Source organism: Sinocyclocheilus anshuiensis, unplaced genomic scaffold (assembly GCF_001515605.1).
Source record: "Sinocyclocheilus anshuiensis isolate Anshui unplaced genomic scaffold, SAMN03320099.WGS_v1.1 scaffold137, whole genome shotgun sequence".
Classification (NCBI taxonomy): Eukaryota; Metazoa; Chordata; class Actinopteri; order Cypriniformes; family Cyprinidae; genus Sinocyclocheilus; species Sinocyclocheilus anshuiensis.
The window spans coordinates 230,225-242,679 of NW_015537932.1; the positions used below are offsets into that span (position 1 = coordinate 230,225).

The 12,455-nt window shown below is 34.4% G+C and overlaps 1 pseudogene; it reads left to right on the forward strand.

The window, feature by feature from the left end:
* LOC107658290 (sperm flagellar protein 2-like) overlaps positions 1–12,455 on the forward strand; it is a 23,410-nt pseudogene that overhangs the window by 1,659 nt on the left and 9,296 nt on the right.

The following is a 12,455-nucleotide window of genomic DNA, read 5'->3' on the forward strand; positions in this document are numbered from 1 at the left end:
ACACTGGCACTCAAAAGTTTGGTCTCAGTAAGATTTTTTATGTTATGTTTTTTAAAGAAGTTTCTTCTGCTCATCAAGGCTGCATTTATTAGATCAGAAATACAGAAAAAAAACAGTAATACTGTGAGATATTATTGCAATTTAAAATAATGGTTTTCTATTTTAATATACTTTAAAATATAATATATTTTTGTGAGTTCTGGAAACAGTTTTGCTGCTTCATTTTTATTTATTTTTTTGGAACCTGTGATACTTTTTTTTTTAGGATTCTTTGATTAATAAAACGTTAAAAAGAACACCGTTTATTAAAAATAGAAATCTTTTGTAATAATATACACTACTGTTCAAAAGTTTGGGGTCAGTATTTTTTTTTATTTTGAAAGAAATTAATGCTTTTATTCAGCAAGGATGTGATAAATTGATTAAAAAAAGTGATAAAGTCATAAAGAAAAGATTTCAATTTTAAATAAACACTGTTGTTCTTAACTTTATTCATCAAATAATCACAGGTTCCAAAAAAATATTAAGCAGCACAACTGCTTCCAACATTGATAATAAATCAGCATATTACAATGATTTCTGAAGGATCATGTGACACTGAAGACTGGAGTAATGATGCTGAAAATTCAGCTTTGCATCACAGGAATAAATTATATTTTAAAGTATATTAAAATAGAAAACCAGTATTTTAAATAGTAATAATATTTTACAATATTATTGTTTTTTCTGTGTTTTTGGTCAAATAAATGCAGCCCTGGTGAACAGAAGAGACTTCTTTAAAAAAAACAAAAAACATTACAAATCGTACTGATCCCAAACTTTTGAACAGCAGTGTATATATTTTGATTTTGGGATGAAGTGTGACATGTTTTTGTGAGATTCATCCAGACAGACAGATACGTTATTAATCTCATGAAGGAAATTGTATTTTAATGTTAAATTATAGTCTAAATGTATTTCTAACACAGCCATGATCAGATATCCTAATCATTATGTCTGTGTTTGTGTTTTTCCACAGCGCGGCAAATGCGAAGCTAAGTAACTTCACCCATATTGAGCCCACCCTGCAGCTGCTGGGCGTGCCCTTTGACCTGGCCGTGGCCAAAAGCGGTGATGCAGGGCAGGCAGGGGGCGGCCACACTTCTGCTCTACCAGCTCTTCATACTGCTGCAGAAGAAGAAGAGATCAGGCCTCACTGCCGCAGCCATGGAGCTCATGCAGCCTGCAGCCACAGCCCGACTACACCACAGAGAGAACAGCATCTATACTGAGGTGATACAGTCGTACAAGCTCAAATAAAGCTCTCTCTAGGGCGGTATGATGCCCTGGTGGTTATATTTCCAGGTTAGGATAGCTTCATGTTTTGATTAGCTTTACCAACACAAGTTGGGACCACACAAAGGAGTCTGATTTCAGGCTGTTTGTCTCACAGCGCTTGAAGACGGTGGTAAAGTGTGAGACGGATCTGAAGATGCAGAAGATCGCAAGACGCTTCCATAAAAGATGCAGGCAGGATATGTACAACCGCTCGGTCATGGCTGAACTCCTGAAGGAGGAGGACCGGCTCAAACGGCAGGAGGAGAGGAGGCTGAGGGACATTGAGAAGGTGGGCCTTTCTGCAGATAAACCATAGCTAACATTTCCCAGTTATCAATACCTTAAACCTTATTTATTCAGTAGCATCAAAATGTTTTCTTGGGTGTTAAACCACTAAGAGAGATTTGCCCTCTGTGCTTTACTGTGATTCGAGTAAATCAGCATGTGATAGTGTTGGCTGAGATTGATATGATTTGTTGTTTGTCAGCACCGGCAGGCATGCAGAAAACAGCATGAGATCATGATTCAGATTCAGTCGGCTATAGTCCAGATCCCAGAACCTCCACACGCTCGCACGTCAAGAGCTTCTGAGAAACAGCTTCAGTTCCGCAAAAAGCAAGAGGGTGAGGTGAACAACACTTTTGATGTTATTGTCATGATAGTTATGCATATTTACCCCCTATGTTCTCAAGTTTGTAATACAGTACTGCAGTATTGTTATTGCTAACTAAAACTAAGAATAAATAGATAATCGGTAATTGAAATAAATCTGAAATAAAATACAAATATTCAATAAAAAAAAACGTTTAACTTAAAAAAACTTAAATTTATTTCAATTATTTGCCAACACTACATTTCTAATTTTTACATTGAAGAATTACTAAAACTAAAACTGAAAAATTTAAGATAAATAGAAATAAGAAAAAAATTATAATAATGACAGAAGCAGATAATTACTAAAACTTAAAATTAAACTAAAAATATATAAATAAAAGCAAAATCAAAATATTAACAAATGCTATATATGAACAAAAAAAATAAATAATTAAAGCTAAATAGAAATATAAAAAATGACAAAAGCACATATCAAAATGACTAAAACTTAGACTAAAATTAAAGTGAAACTGAAAATATAAAAATATCAAAATATTCATAAATACTATATTATAGTATATAATTAGAAAAATGTATTAATGAAAGCTAAATATAAATATTGAAATTAAAATTAAAACAGCAAATATAAAAATAAAAGCAATTCAGAACATTAATAAATAAATACTATAATAGAATATAAATAATACTAAAATAACACTGTTACTATGATGTATAAATACATTAAAATATATGATCTCTTTTGCATTACGGTAATAAGAATTACCATAAGGTCATTTATTGTTTCCTACTACTAAATCTGGATGGATTGGAATAATAATAAAAAAAAGATTCATACAGAAAAACAATTGTCAGAAGTTGTTTTGACAGGATTTGATTGTGTTCAGTGAGCACTCTTTAAGATGCAGTGATCTTCAGTATGTTCATCGTGAGATCGCTCAGTTTGAGAAGAACCAGAAGAGGATTTCTCCTGCTGGAGGTGGAGCCTTTCTTTACAGGTGTGTTTGCATAATGCTGAAATCCTAGGAATACAAACAAAAACTGCACAAAAGCAGGCCGACATACCACTCACAGTTCTTTTACTGTCCATCTAAGTCTTATTCCACACAAAACTGGAAAAAAACGTATTGATTAGGTGAGATCTGGGATATAACAAACTGTACCTGGATTTACAGTGGTTGTGTGACCCAGCCAATGAGTACAGGAGACAAAGAACATTGGAACAAGGAGTACATCGAGAACATCCGTCAGCGTCTGGAGGAAGACTTTGCTGCCCGGGAACAGAGAGAGATGCGGAGACGCCGTGCGCTGATAGAACAACTCCAAGCCCATGAAGCTCAGCAGGTGACCACAGGCTTGGCTCATTTGAACCCTGTAAAACCTACTGTTTCATATTTGATACACAAGCTAAGGCCTCTAATTTTCAGATCAAAACTTTGCTGAAAAAACGCAAATCTGTACGGAATCTACTACATGCTTTCTGACGTCTGGTTGATAGTTTATACTTTTTTCAGCAAGAAAAAGGCCTTTTAGTGTAATTACCCCACTTCAGGTCATGGTACACGCCTTTTTGAAAATTTGCTGATTTTTATAAAGTAAGCATAAAATAAGTTTTATATTGTTTGTAATATTTCTGGATGAACAGTTGCTACTAAGGCAACTTTTTTGTTTTACTTGATTACCCATACTTTATTTTTTAGAAAAATCATGTTAAAATGTAAGCGTCAAATATGATCCATCAGGCTTTTGTGTAATGTTTATTTGTATCTCTCAATCGTCATTACTTTGCAATAAAACAATTTTGATAATAAAACTATGCATTTAAATATCATCTAAGACATTATTGGGAGATGTTGAGTGACAATTTTGTAAGTAGTACTGCTTTACTAAAGCTCTAAAGAAATATGATACTCAACAAAAAACACACATGCAAACTTAAAAAAAAATGTTGTCTAAAGTTTTGATAAACTCTTCCATTCTATAAAAATAGACTTTTCAGACTTTTATTTTTATAAGCCAGGCTTTATAGGGTTAAACATCAGCTGTGTTTAAAATGCAGTACATGGTTAACACTATGTAAAATGTGTTTAGACTCTTCAGACTCTTTACATTAATGTATGAATGTAAAAAAAAGTGTCAAACTTTTGACTGGAAGTGTATGTCTTGATCAAATCTGATTCTTGCGTTGATATTCTTTCTGCGGGAGGCATTGCGAGAGGAACAGATGATCAATCGACTGATGCATCAGACGCAGCAGGAGAAGAGGATCGCTGTGCAGCTGATGCAAATTAAACAGCAGAAAGAGGTACTGCGACAGAACCGGATCTTCCAGGAGAGACAGTACCAGGAAAGACTTCCTAGAGGCCATGGACAGAGAAGCTGTGAGAGATCATACACACACACACACACAAACAAAACAACCCATAGAGTATCAGAAAAAGTTTGAGTGGTCCTGATTATGTCCCATCTTTGCCATTGTCCAGGTTCATCTTCAGGACGGAGCGTGAGCTACACAAACAGCTAGTTGCCGATCGCGTTCAAGCTCGCTATCGTAAACACTTTGACACCTGCAGAGGAATTCTGGGACAGATTGTTGATCTGGCAACCAAAGCTGGAGAATATCGGCTCCTCACAGCCAAGTATTTATTTCCCTGAGCACTCTACTAAACAGCAATCACAGATTTTAAAAACAAAAGAAACTATGGGTTTTGAAATAAAAAGTTTAATGCGTTATGTAAACGACCTTTATAGTGCATTATAATGAAACTAAAAATTATATTTTCCTGCATTTGTTTTAAATAGACACTACTGTTCAAATGTTGAGACAGTAAAAGTTTATTTAAAAATTAGTACAGTACAGTAAAAACAGTAATATTGTGAAATAATATTACAATTTCTAATAGCTGTTTTCTATTAGAATATACTTTAAAATGTAATTTATTCCAGTGATGTAAAGCTGAATTTTCAGCATCATTACTCCAGTCTTCATAGTTTCACGTGATCATTTAGAAATCATTCTAATATGCTGATTTGGAGATGTGGTAGGTAAAAAATGGCCATCTGTTCTTCATCTCCACTCTTTCTCAGTCTGATACCAGTGAAGCTGATGCAGGAGTGGATGGAGCTGTTTTTCAGTGGTAAGCCGCTGTATGATGTGGCCAGTGAGGATCCCGCCCCTGCTGACCCCACACCAGAACAGATCATTGAGCTGGAGAAGCTCCAAATACTCATCAATCAAGACTACAACGAGTATGTGGTAAGGAGTATATCATAAATGAAATAACAGTTGAGGGACGGGTTTGTTTACATGTCTGTGCAAGTATAATGCACATGTGTCTTTCTGTCTGTTCTCTTCAGGCCATGAAGGGTGAGTGGGTTTGGCATGAAGAGGGCGAGAGTCAAGCCCCTCCAGTAAATGATATTCTGAATCATGTGTTGAGCCGCCTACAGAGCATGATAGTCCCACCCAGCGCCAGCACTCCTCCTCTGTTTCCCTGTTGCACCATCAGAGCGTGCATGCTGGGAAAATCCTACTTGGGCAAAACCTCCTGCCACACCAGGATCAGCAATGGTAGGAGTTTCATCATATTGAATGAATATGCTTCATCATGTCAGAATATTATCTAAATTTCCTGACTTGCTGTTTGTTCATCTCTGGGAATCAGCTCTTGGCATCCATGTGCTCTCAGCCAACCCTTTGATCCAGGACACTCTATCAGTCTATCAGCAAGAAAAACAGGCCGCGCCAGTGAAAGCCAAAAAGAGTCACAGGTCAGGAAAATTCACTAAAGTAAACGTTCAGGTTTTTTTGTAGTAGAAAAACAGCAGGTCTGACAATATTTTTGGAATAGTTTGTGTTGTGTGTAACTGTACTGTTTTCTGTGCAACAATTGAATTTACTTCATTATACTGTTTAATTTTCCTGCTGGAGCTGACCTTGTATTTGCCATGCTCAGAAGAGCTTGAAGAGAAATGGTTCTCCGACAGAACGTACTGAGCAGCCTCAGAGAGAAGAAGAGGAGGAGAAATCCTCCCCTCTAGAAACAGGTTTGTGGGAATATTAGACAACTTTTAAAACTTTATTTATTTACATTACCATTCAAAAGTTTTTTTTTTTTTTTTGCAAGGATGCATTCAATTGATCAAAAGTGACAGTTAAGACTTATAATATTACAAATGATTTCCAAAAAAAATGCTGTCCTTTGAAATTTCTATTCATCAAAGAATTCTGACAAGATGTATCATATAGCAAATCAGCATATTAGAATGATTTCTGAAGGATCATGTGACACTGAAGACTGGAGTAATGATGCTGAAAATTCAGCTTTGCATCACAGGAATAAATTACATTTTAAAGTATATTCTAATAGAAAACAGTTATTTTAAATTGTAATAATATTTCATAATATTACTGTTTTTACTGTATTTCTGATCAAATAAATGCAGCCCTGGTGAGCAAAAGAGTCTTCTTTCAAAAACATTACAAATTGCAGACTTTTGAAAGGTAGTGTATTTGTTTATTTCTGCATATGTTAAGAGATTCATATACTCTATTTATTAATTTAACGTTATGCACCCCATGGAGGACCAAGTATTTCCATTTACATGTAATCATTTAGTAGACTAAAATACTCATTGGGATATTTTTTTTTTTTCATTTGCTTTTATTGATTTCTGTACTAATTGATTACACTTATTCTTACATGTATATCTAAATGTATATTATTTTAACTGCATATTAGTGCATTCTTTCTTTTCATATGGTTTTCTATAAATGCCCTTTAACTAAACCAAAAACCCAATAAAGACTGATATTATTTACTATGAAAATGCTCACTCAAGTTCTAATAGTGATCTGCTCTTCTGGATGTCTCACATCAGGACCTCAGCCGCATAAGACATCTGGACTTCTCGAAAAAGAGGACAAAGAAAAAGTAAAGGCAATCGCAAAGCCCCTCTCCATGTGAACTGTTTTCCTCTCTGTATTTAGCAGCAGTGAGCTCTTTGATATGGTCCATGATGTACTATGATCTGCTCTGCTCTGCAGTGGTCGTTGCGAGCACAGCGAGGTGCAGCGGTAGAGCAGGCTCTTAGGACACGAAAAGCTGTTCCTGATAATCTTCTGGTTGACATCATAGTGGATGCTATCAGGTAAAGAGCTTTGTCTCCACACCATACTTGTTTTTTTAATTGTCATATTGTTTTATCTTAAGCAGATTAAAAATTTCTGACTTTTTTGCAGTTTTTACTTTTTATACAAAAATTAAGACAAAATGTTCCCGCTTTGAGTGCACATCAGTGTTATTTTACTCTTATTGATATACTATTGTTGTTTTTAATTTTATTTTTATTAATTTTAGTTAAAGAATTTTTAATTTTGTTATTGTATGTTTTACTAGTTTTACTTTGTCTTTATAGATTTGATTAATTTGTATTTATTAGTTTTAGCTGATTTAGTTTTAGCTTTTTTAGTAATAAAATAAAAAAAAATTTTGTTTGTTTTATTTCAGGTAATGTTTATTTTAATTAAATAAAACAATTTTATTTAACTATAATAACCCTGGTGCACATGAAAAACTTTTATTTACTTAGTGCACTTCTAATATTCTTAAAAATCCATCTGATTCCCTTCTGTCGTGTTCTTCAGGAACATCCCTGCTGACTGTGGCTGGATTCTTGACGTCTTCCCAGTGGACATCGGTCAGGCTCAGATGCTGGAGAAAGCTCTGAATGGGACTGAACCTGATCAGGCTGAGACAAAAACACAAAGCAAAAACACTCCTAAAGATCCACCCCCTGCACTGGACCTAGTGGTGCTGTTAGACGTCTCAGATGAGCAGGTTCTAGAGCGAGCCGCCCATCAGGCTGGTGAGTGAACACAGATTGTACTGCTAGATGTTAATCTCAGATTTACTTTATCGTTAGTTACTCTTACCAACATGATGGGCTTTATCGTTTTTAGTATGTAATAATAATAAAGCTACTTATTAGTAGACGGGGAGAGCGTAGAGCAGGAGAGAGACGGCAGTGATGCTCCAGATGAAAAGATGAGTATGACAGATGTGGACACACAAGATCCAGCATCCTTATCCGATGAAAAAAGCCTGGGGAGGAAACAGATACAGCACAGGTGTGTGAAAACGTACAGTGTGTTTGTAGTGAATGTGTATAATCTATGATTGTTTTCATTATGTCCGATATATATAGTATATACACAATTACAGTTGGAAAGATGCAAGCTTGATTTTGTAATCCCCAAATACACAAATGCTAATACACTTTTGTTAACGCAGCCAGTCTAGTCACAATGAATGCATCCAAACTGCATTTGAAATCTGAATGAAATTAGCAATATGTAAACAATATGATTTATGCACTAAATCCAGCAGAGACTTCAGCATAATAGGCATATTTGTAAATGCTCATGACAGAGGACTTAACTTAACAGCAAACTTCACAGTGATTGACTACCACCCAGCATTTTTGCCTGTCATTTGTCAGTTGACTCTTGGACGCTCTCAACTGCTCTCAGTGCTTTCTCCAGTCCTCTGTCAATCCTACAATTCCCTGTGAGAGCGTGTAGTTTGGCCTCCATAGAAATGAATTAAAAATGCCCACTCTGCTACCATATGAATACAGTAAAACAAGCAGAAAAGTGCAATGCTAATGGAAAAAGGTAACCAAAGTAACATCAAAAACCTGCTTTTGGAGTCAAATAAATATTCTCATATGAGACGTTCTACAGGTATTTATTATTTAATAAACTAAACCATTTTTTTAATATTTCAAAAGCAAATGATGACAAACTTTTTCTAGGGGGACATCATACAAAGTTTATTTGTATAGTGCTTTTCACGATACAAATCATTGCAAAGCAACTTTACAGCAAATTAAGTTTCTACAATATTTAGTAGTAGCTTATCAGTGGTGATTGTCAGTTAATGTACATATGGCAGAAATGTATGGAAAAATCAGACGTAATCAATTAAAGACGTAATCAAACAGACGATGTACACTATTAACAGCAATTATTATATGATGCAATCAATATAGCAAAATGTGGTAGTTCTGTATGTTGTTTCAGGGTTGGCATCATCTGAGGTCCTCTGAGGGGTTGGCATCATCTCTTTAGCAATAAGATGCAGCCTTGGTCTGACGCAAGAAGCAAGTAATTTGTAATTTTAACAAGTGCAGTTTCTGTTTCTTTAAATAAAAGTACAACTATTTCTCTAACAAATAAATTGGTTTCTGAGCCATTTAAAGTCCACGTAAAATCAAAATGGACTGTATTTATTTATTTTTTATTGGTTTTACATAAAGAAGGTCACTTACAAATTGCTCAACATTATCCTTACATTGAACAGAACAACAAACTGACTGTATTTACTACTTTTAATGGATGTTTCTAGAGTGATTTTCCAATGATTCATCCATACATGTTATTCCACAGGAAGGAAATTACTTTTCTTTTTGACTGATATCATTTTGTGCTAGAAAATAGTGTAACATTACATGATCCAGTCAAGTCCCAATTCATAAAATCTACTTTTTTTATTATTTTTATTGAATGCTTTTCACTCAAAAATGCCACATAATGGAGAAATGTGTTTGTGCTGCTGTTCAGATTTTCTGATGTTCAGAAGTTTTTGTTTGTTATAGTTTCTTTAACAGAATTTGTGGTTTCCATGACACATGGCCAAAACTGGAGAAATGGTTTGGTGACCAGCAGAATATTTTAGTGAAAGTCTCTGCAGATGTAGACGAGGACACTCTCTTCAGTAACGTGAAGATGGGTCTGATGGACACTATGGATTCAGCTGAAAAAGGTAGATTGACTTAACCCTGTAAAGCCTGAAATAGGAAATAAGTCAAAATTTTTTTTTTAATGAAACCGTTTATTCAACCTTTGGACAAAATAAAAAAAAAACAACAGCAAGAAAAGTTTGTATACATGGTTTTGTTGAGGGAAAAAAAAAACACCTCAATTATATTCAAACTGAGCAAAAGTGTGCAATTTGGTGCAATTGCTGATATTTTTATTTCTTTACTTCTCCACAATTTTCTGCTAATAATTCAGCTTGCTACATACTCATTCAAACGTTTTGTAGAATAGAAATTTTAAAAATCTCTAATTTTTCTACCTAAAACTTTAACATTATCCATCTGCTGCCTTTTAAGCACTTATATTTCCTTTTGCAAATGCGTGTCTAGTGAATGCTCTCTGTCCTTTCCCATAGGAGCAGCTATGGGTCACTCCAGGAAAATGTCTACATCCTCCTTACTTGAACACACCCGTCCAGAAAGTGCCTGCTCTGCTAAGTCTAAAGCAGCTCCCCCGAAATCGCTACGTGGAGGAACCTTTACCAAAGGCACATACATACACACACGTAACACACGGTCTCTCAGAAGACTGACATGCTGATTAAACATGGAAAAATGACATTCAAAAAGTCTGTTTGATTTGGAATATCAGATGGAAAGCCATTACACTCATCTAATCACCAAGGCTGCATTTATTTGATAAAAAATGCAGTGATACTCTGCATTAAATGAAATATTATTGTAATTCAAAATAACTGTTTTCTATGTTAATATATTTTTAAAATGTAATTTATTCCTGTGACGCACAGCTGAATTTTCAGCATCATTACTCCAGTCTTCAGTGTCACATGATCTTTCAGAAATCATTCTAATATGCTGATTTGCTGCTCAGAAAACATTTCTTATTATTATCAATGTTCAAAACAGTTGTACTGCTTCATATTTTTGTGGAAACTGTGATACATTTTTTTTTTCAGGATTCTTTGAAAATTTTAAAAGAACAGCATTTATTTGAAATAGAAATTGAATATAGAACATCTAATGTAGAGATTACACTATAGGACTTAAAGTGGTTGTGAACAGCTAAAAAAACAAAAAACATTTTTATATAATATAAATGTATTATATGACCCATTTATATCACGTCAGTTTTGTTTTTCTGTTATGTTGGTCACCGTTTTGCAGGAGATCCCAGAGTATCTTGTGCCGTCCTGGGAGAACGTCTGTAATTCATACGTGACTAACATCAAAGCAGTGAGGCAGAACCTCCGCAGTGAACGTGAGCTCATCATTCACCACCTCTACAACATCCGGTGAGAGAACAGTGCTCGTGTGTGTGACGTGAGGCCTGTGTATGTGTGTGTAAGTGTATAACATAAGTGTGTGTGTGTTAGTGTGTTTCAGGGAGAACTTCAGGCAGTACTTACAGAAGCCGGATCTGAAGCAGGAGTTTGTAAGCGCATGGCAGTGTGATTATAACAGCGTTCCTGACAACATCAGAAAGGACGAGGAGACCAAAGGGGGAACTCCATCAAAGACTGGATGTGAGACAATCTCTTACACTGGGGAAAAAAAAAAAGCTTTTCTTCCTCGGTATTTTTGTCTTTTTTTCAGTACAAATATTTAAACATTCTAAAATCAAGATACATTTACTTGAGAAGGAAAATGACAAGATATAAAGTCTTGTTTTCTGAAAAAAATTTATTTGTTGTGCTAAATAATTCTACTAATAGGGTAAGAAAAATAAACTTGTTTTCCTTTTGAGATTAAATTATGTTTTCTTACCCCACTGGCAGATATGTATTAATTATAAACTCATTTAATTTTAATCAAATTTTTAGAAGACCCTCAGGTAAATGTATCTTCATTTAAGAATGTTTATGAAATGTATTTGTACTGAAAAACAAGACAAAAATACTAAGTTTTTTTTTTTTTTGCATGTAACCTTAAAAAAAAAAACACAAAAGTTAAATATTTTCACAGGCAATACATGCTATATTTCAGCGCACACAAATAAAAAACACATTTGGTAAATTATTCTCAAATGTTAATTAACTTCAAAAAGCAAAAATCAGTGAAGATTGGGGGAAGACCTTAAAATAAATTTGCAGTATATTTATTAGCAATAAAGCAAGGAAAATGCAGTTTAATTAATTAATTTTTATTTTATTTTTAGTTTCATTTTATATGTTATGTCTGTGTGTAATGTTTTTCAAGTATTTTTTTTTTATGTTTATTTTGTATTAAAATTGTATTTGTGTTACATTGTACATTGTATTTATTGTTAAAAACAGGCAAACAAAACAATAAGTATAATATTCACAGTTACAAAAGTTTTTTAAACTATTTCAGTTCATATTTGTTTGCTGCAGGTTTATCACAAATTGGCTACAGTTTTTACCAAAAAACAAAACATACTTTTCTGCTTATTTTCATATTGTGATGAGTGTGTGTTTGTGTTTTTGTGCAGGACTTGCGTGAGCGTCTATGGGACATCTGTGATAAGCACAAGGAAGAGGCGGAGCAGGAGAGAGCAGGTGTCATTGATGATAGCTGGTTAGACGATCACACTGCTGTACTGATCAACCATTATTCTGCATTAATGCAGGTATTAAACATTAATCTGGAAAAAACATCTGGAATGAGTTTGAAGTCTAATGGTTCTGTTCATGTGTGTGTGTGTGTGTGTGTGTGTGTGTGTGTGT